Source organism: Cystoisospora suis (assembly GCF_002600585.1).
Source record: "Cystoisospora suis strain Wien I chromosome Unknown contig_1424, whole genome shotgun sequence".
NCBI lineage: Eukaryota > Apicomplexa > Conoidasida > Eucoccidiorida > Sarcocystidae > Cystoisospora > Cystoisospora suis.
Genome location: NW_027154224.1, coordinates 14,250 through 14,552, shown reverse-complemented (window position 1 = coordinate 14,552; position 303 = coordinate 14,250). Strand labels below are relative to the sequence as shown.

The window sequence follows — 303 nt, the reverse complement described above, 5'->3', positions numbered from 1 at the left end:
ATGTCTCTACAAGATGAAGACGGGAAGCTCATGTACCTAGATTTCGATCTTCCTATAGATAGATCGGTAGATTCGTGATAGATAGATTCCAGGTAGGTAGATACACGTTGATAGATGGAGAAAGATAGGCACGGTACATCTGTGTATGAGTGTGTAAGGCATCTTTAGTAGAGAAGATTCGCTCAAATGTTGACGAAGAGAATGTGAAGTTCTTCTCTAGATGATAGGGGGAATAGGAATAGCGACACCCTATAATAGATATGTGAATGGTTCTTCTCACTCGGGTGTATGTACACCTCGAGT

General features: G+C 41.3%; 1 protein-coding gene across 1 annotated transcript in view; it reads left to right on the top strand.

Annotated features, from left to right (window-relative positions):
• CSUI_003251 (uncharacterized protein) overlaps nucleotides 1-303 on the top strand; it is a gene marked incomplete at its 3' end in the record, with an annotated part of 14,767 nt that overhangs the window by 267 nt on the left and 14,197 nt on the right. The gene's annotated exons all lie outside the window — the stretch shown is intronic.